We start from the raw sequence: 6,154 nt of genomic DNA, 5'->3' as shown, positions 1-6,154 counted from the left end.
GAGAATTAAGAACGATCAATAATAGATTAAGAAAGGATAATTGAGGAATTAATACTCAATTCACGTGAGGACTCGTAAAATTATTATTTTTAAACCCCTAATTTTGGCTCAATTAATTATCTATTTGGATTTTTGCCCGAATATTATTTTCTATCCTTATTAGACCTAAATATATGGTTTTATAGCTTCGTTATATTTTTAAAGTGTCTCGTTTCAAAAATTATTTTCTTAGAAGCTTGTTTAGTGAAAAAGTGAAAACGTGTCTGAAAACTTTAGCCAATTAGGAGTACAATAAGCTCAAAAATTTAAGACATATACAATGGTCCTAAAATAGGCAATTTTAGGTTTAAATATTGAAGTGATAGTTAGTGGTAAGATCGTTATAAGAATTTCTCAAAGGTTTCAATTTTTATTGCGCCTAAATTAGAAATACGTGTTTCACGTGCGCGCTTAATTGAGGGACTTTGGACAATTATTTTGGAACAATTAAGAATGAATAATATTTATATAAATGTAAGTGTCCTAGAGGTTTAGTGCACTAGTGCAACAAACGTGAGAGAAATCGAACACAAAACGCGCGCGTAGGGCACTAGTTGCAATTAAAATTTTACGTACTTAAAATATTAGACGTCAAGCGTCTTTTGTACGCAAAGGCATCCGAATCACATTTCATTTCTGCTACTGCAATGGACGGATAGCACAGCCGCAGCTCTTCACCATTTCCTTCTACAAATCTCACAAAAATCACAACCAAACCTCCATAGATTCAACCAAAACTTCACATACACTTAGCTCTACACTTGGACAACACATTAAGCTGAAAAGGGGAGGACCTTTCACGGTTTCTTCAGGCTTCAAAAGGACCGAATCTCTGTCTTAAACATCAACTAAGAGTAAGTCTTAATCTAGCCTTCTAACTTTGATTTTTGGAAGTCTAGTATATCTTTTAGCTCTTGATCTCTTATGGATTGTTGTGGATGTTGGAAAATTGTTAAATGTGGGCTCTATGAACTCCCACTTTGGGTTGATGGCTGTGATGATGTTTGATGATGGTTTTATTGCTGAATTAGAGCTTAAGGAAGTAGATTAAAGGTGCATTGTTGCCAGAAACGTTATTGAACTCTTGAAGCAAAAAGTTCCCATTTTACCCCTGCTCTGTTCGGTCACTTTAATGCAGAAATTTGAGGATTTAATGGCTTGATTGTGTTGTTTAAATGTTGTAGTAGTTGTGTAAAAATTTTCATTGAAAAATACTGAGTTTTGGTGGGTCAAACGAATTTATTTCAAAAACTAGTAATCTGGAAAACGGTTTCGTCGTAACCCAGACCAGTGTTTGTATTTCGTCCATAACTCCGTACTCCGATGTCGAAATCAAGTGCCGTTAGCGGCATTTAAAACTAGACGTTCCCATGTTTCCAACGGTGTATAATGTACATTCTGGTTTCATGTGTGTCAGCCACACCATTCATCTGAAGTCGGCTGTCCTGTTTCTCCGTTCTGCCGAAATGATTTGATGATGCTGCAACTTTAGGCTTAATTTCGAGCTAGTTGCATGCTGAAAATTGAAACGATTTCTTCTGTGAAATTTTAGCCCTGTGAATTTATTTTCTAACACTATCAACCATTCCCAATTCTGAATTAAATTGAGGGAGTTATGATCAAAATACGGCGACTGCCTCGTTTTTGAAACCTTAGATTTGGACAGATTGCCTTAAGGATTTTTCCAAACTTTGGTTGATTGATTAACCACCTTTCCGAAGGTATTTTTCCACGAAATTTGATAGAGAGATACCCTTCATATAGGAGTATTATACTACAAAATTTGGTATCAATCCAAGTCCGTTTCGACACTTAACTAAAGGTCCAAAGTCGGAACCAAATCTGGAAATTTGTTAACAGTCTTGAAATTTATCCAACTTTGAGCTACCATATCTTGGGCCTCGCAACTCCGATTCTCGATCCACTTGTTCTGCCCTAAACCTTACTTGCACCTCTAATTGAGCTACAAATTTCAAGGGCTTGTTTGTAACGAGTGAATTCTGCTGAATTTTCAAAGTTAGCAAAAAACCAACCCCGGCTCAATCCTGGGTGATTTGGAACAGCAACTTTAAGCTCATTTTTGAACACCTTCCACTTAGATTCATGGAAAAGTGTCTTCTAAGAACTTTTAGTACTTTGGAAGAGGTTTCCAACGGTACCAAGTTTTCCAATTTTCGACATGTGGAATCTGAGATACGATTTTTTCAAAATATCGTATCAAAACTGAAATTTTCTGAATTTCAAGGAAATGGAGTTTTTCAAGTATTCCTTATTCCTTCGATAATACTTGAACTTTTATGCTTGATTTCCAAGATAACAAAACTCGATTGCTCTTGTACATTAAGAAACTCCACTTGAACCTCGATTTACTAGTAATTGAGGTTCATTTTCATGAAATTTCCCCAGATTGTACTAGTGCACAATCTTCCTTGATAATTGGGATGTGTGAATGATAATTCACTATTAAATGCTCAGGCGCTCAAGAGGACCTTCCAGAGGATCTCACGGGAGACGCCTAAACCATCATTTGAACTCACTACTTGAATCACTGTGAGTGTCAAGTGCATGAACTTGTTGTTAAGTGGTTATCTGTTTCTTATCCGTTATGTAAATTTGAAATTTTGAGACGAGGGTGTACTTTATCGCACTCGTTCTCTTTCAAATGAAATTATATTCGAATTTTGCTATGTGAATTCGTATCCAACTTGTACATGGTAATGTGGATGTGATTTGTACTTGTGATTCGTATATGTGATCCGTAGTTGTGATTCCTATTTGGAATCGTCGATTTGAGCGTTGCTCATCGACTTATATTCGTATTCGTATTCATATTCGAGGGACGCCCAAAACTCGTTGGCTAACTTTGCGAATCGAGCCAGCATGGGCTTGGTCGATAAGCTTAGCAAACCATGAGATATTCGTAGAGCATGATCTATTGGAGAGATCTTGCTCGGCATTACTCGTGCAGTATTGCCATGATATACTCGAGTATTATCAAAAATTTTGATGAGCGGGCCCGGTAAGGGGGTGTAACGGTGACGGGATTCGAAGAAAAGTGGTGTATCTACGGATTTGATACTTATGTGGTTGACGGAGTGTCAACGTGAGATGTGATCTAGACTTCGACTCGACTACGTGGAATTTAGCTCCTGAGAGCTACAGTATCCTTGAATTGTTTCTGTTTATTTTTCCTATTCGAAATGTGAATTATTCGAATTTGATAGCCTTACCTACAGTGTAATTGTTGTTGCTACTTGGATTATGTGTTTGCATGTGTGTTTTCTTGGCCTCACTGAGTATTGGCTCATCCTATTAGTTTGTTTTCCTTAACAGGTTGGATTGGAAGATTTTGGTAAAGCCGACTAGATTATACTTTTGATTGGAATCGGGGCTGTAAATGTGTAGTCGACTTTTAATGGTTGCATTTTGGAACTTGATGTATCTTTTGTGAACATGATGTAAGATTTAAATATTTAGTTAAGGAAGCGACTTTTCTTTATTTTGACTCGTAGTATTTGGTATGTATCGTTAAGTTCGATTTGATTTGTCTTGAGTCCTGGCGAGAGTTGGGCAGGCGTCCCGCGGATACCCTTGGGTTCGCCCTTGGGAGAAGTGGAGGGCGTCACAGGAATACCTTTAGAACCTATACTTTCAATGCACTCCTCAAGAGGGGTGAAAAATGAATCATTAAAACTCACCTCTTGAGGCTCAAAGTTAGTTCCAAAGATATTATCATGTGAAATGGACATTTGCTCATTGAAACACAATTGAGATTCATCATTTTCATCAAAATGCAACCCATTTTCACATACAACATTCCCACCATTCATGCTAGGATCATTTTGCAAATTATTAGAGGAAATAACTTCACACAATGCATTCAATTGCTCATGTATTCTACCAAAGTGAGAAGCTAATTCTTCTATTCTTTCCTCAATCCTATCAAAACGGTCGGATGTTGCATTTGCTAGTTTTTCTATTGCTAAATCAAATTGATTAGAAAAATTTTCTACAGCTAGCTCCCAAGATGCATTAGAATCATCAGCTAATGGTTCACTTTCTAACTCCCAAGGCAGAGGTGCATTAGCTAACTTTTCTATTGCCAACTCCCAAGATGGTTTTGATTCATATTGGACACTTTCATGTTGGCAATCATAAAAATATGAATTATCACTATAAATGCATTGATTATCCCAACCATAAGCAGGAGAATTGCTCCAATTAGCACTATATTGATCAAAACAAGGATTGTAATGTTCTAATTCATCAAAATAATCCACATTTTGTGCTTGTCTACATGTATTAGTAGCATGATAACTTCCACACAAGTCACAAATCATACGATAAGAATTAAAAGTATTAACATTCCTCCCTTGCTCAATTTCATGCATAATTGTGTCAATTTGAACTTGTAACATCATAACATCAAATTTAGCCTTTAAGCACCTTAAACCATCTTCAAAAGACATACATTTAGTAAATTCTTGATTACTTCTATTGAAGGAGCTTTGCACTTGGTAACCATCCATTGCCAAACTTCCATTTCTCAAGCATTGTCCTCCAAATTGACCTACCCTCCTCATTACCTAAATTTACTTTTAAACAACTTAAGAGCAAAATTAATAAGAAGAATAGGTGATAAAACACATACACACAATAAACACTAAAATAACAGAAAATAAAATTCACACTATAACTAATAAAATGTCTAAACTAATAAAGTTGGTCTTCACACCGATATTGCCAAATCTTCCCCGGCAACGGCGCCAAAAACGTGGCGGGTATTTTTACATACGTGCAAGTTTAAAAAAAATCGAATTACACCCGTTCACTGCAAGTATACAGGTCAACTAGTAGTTTAGGGTATATATCGGGTCGATCCCACAGGGAAGAGTGAACAATTACCGGTATTACTAAAGCTTCTCTATTATTTAGACTATCAATGAATTATAACAAATTTAACCTACTGAAATTGTACAAAATAACAAATAAAAGCTCCTTAGGTTGTGGTGTCCCTAACTAATCATGCAAGTGCTATATTTGGATCATTGAGTACTACATCTAGGCTAATTATGGTGTAATTTCCTTATGCATTTGAATCCTACTTTCGTAGTGAATCAATTATACTTATAACTAATCCATACCTATTCTCATGGTTATGAAATTAGCTACAAGTTCATTTCTTTAGTGAAATTACATGAAATGAATCACTAAAAACCACATAGGTGCACCTCTACTTTCGTGAGTGTACTCCCTATGTTTAGCACTTCTTGAACTAATGTTAGATCTCAATTTTCATTGCAGAAATAACACCTTAGATAATCACAATTAATGGTACCATATTAATCATGATTTAAAGAGCTAAAGTACTAAATAATTTGCTCAAATCATAGCAGTCAAATAGCCAAATAATAAGCACTAACAATCATAGAAAGTTCAACCAAACCCAAAGTATAAACTTTAAAGACACATATTAAACATAAAATCCAGAACTTGTATATTAACTAAACTTGGAATCAAGTACAAAAGATAAAGAGTTGGAAGGAATACAACCCTTGTCACGTGAGCTTTCTTCCTTGCCTTCTTCATCCTCCATCTTCTTCTTTATCTAGCTAATAACAAGAATGGATGAACTATCTTACTCTATACTAAGCTAAACTAACACTAAGAGAATGGAAAAGCTACACTTTTGCAGACTCCAAGCTTCTCCCGTATGATCATAGACCTCAAATGTCTCTGCATATAAGCTGATGAAAAGTCCTTCCCTCACCAGTCAAAAATTTCTGCTATGACTCTCCACTTTGATTCTCCAAATCTGGTGTTAACCAAGTCAACAAACACAAAGTTCCAGCCTTTTTACTCTACCATATATTTTTGACTTGATAATAAGCTATTTTTCTTCCTTTGTTCATCAGAAACATGTGCAGCCTACGGTTTCTCTCCAACTCTAGCTGGAAAGTAGTGTGAAGATGAGAAAAATCGCTTAGCCAATTGCAGAAATTCGGCTGCCATACGCGTTTTTACTTTTGACCTCACTTCAACTGCATTTTTCTCCATGATGAAGGCCGAACTGGCTTTTGTACAAAACACAAACGTTGTAGCCCTTTGAGTTAGA

The 6,154-nt window shown here is 36.0% G+C and overlaps 1 long non-coding RNA gene across 1 annotated transcript; it reads left to right on the top strand.

Moving 5' to 3' along the window:
• Positions 1-848: 848 nt before the first annotated feature.
• LOC113769977 lies at positions 849-3,538 on the top strand. The gene is made up of 2 exons (XR_003468368.1): positions 849-893; positions 3,373-3,538. It is a non-coding gene; the product is annotated as an uncharacterized LOC113769977 (long non-coding RNA).
• Positions 3,539-6,154: the final 2,616 nt, after the last annotated feature.

The sequence above is a fragment of the Coffea eugenioides genome, chromosome 5, assembly GCF_003713205.1.
Source record: "Coffea eugenioides isolate CCC68of chromosome 5, Ceug_1.0, whole genome shotgun sequence".
NCBI classification, from domain to species: Eukaryota; Viridiplantae; Streptophyta; class Magnoliopsida; order Gentianales; family Rubiaceae; genus Coffea; species Coffea eugenioides.
The sequence above is the reverse complement of the archived record's forward strand: the minus strand, read 5'-3'. Positions and strand labels throughout refer to the sequence as shown.